Source organism: Mus musculus, chromosome 2 (assembly GCF_000001635.26).
Source record: "Mus musculus strain C57BL/6J chromosome 2, GRCm38.p6 C57BL/6J".
Lineage (NCBI taxonomy): Eukaryota > Metazoa > Chordata > Mammalia > Rodentia > Muridae > Mus > Mus musculus.
The window spans coordinates 157,713,309-157,713,801 of NC_000068.7; the positions used below are offsets into that span (position 1 = coordinate 157,713,309).

At 52.9% G+C, this 493-nt stretch overlaps 1 non-coding gene across 1 annotated transcript; it reads right to left on the reverse strand.

Moving 5' to 3' along the window:
• Positions 1-359: 359 nt before the first annotated feature.
• On the reverse strand, positions 360-493 carry Gm25407. The gene has a single exon (XR_003954213.1). It is a non-coding gene; the product is annotated as a small nucleolar RNA SNORA17 (small nucleolar RNA).

The following is a 493-nucleotide window of genomic DNA, read 5'->3' on the forward strand; positions in this document are numbered from 1 at the left end:
CCTTAGGGACAGCTCTGGTGGCAGCATAGGCCAGGACCCCAACATGGTCCCAGGCTACCCTGCAGTCTCCAGTTCTGCCTCTCTTCACTGTGCCCACATCCTTCTGTTTCTCTTCTCTTCCATCTCTCTACCACTGACTTGCTCCTCTAAGTGGCACCTGGGGTCTCTGAGCATCTGGGGTTGTCTCAGGAGTTCTATACCACACTCATGCATTATAGCACCTGGGATGGGGTCATCTTAGGCATGGTCTGCTCCCCCAGGCCTGCACAGCACTGGACTAGTGGTCACCTCAGGCTAGCTCCCTGTCTGGGCCCCATGGCACTGGTCTGGTGGTCACCTCAGGCTTGCTCTTTTCAGAGAATGTTAGTCTACTAATCATTCAGATATTCATTGGTCAGAATACTGAGCATATAGACATAGCCACTCTCCTCTCTGCCACCTATTGACACATGTGTGACACAGCCTCCACACCTGCAATGACTCTAGGGGAAGA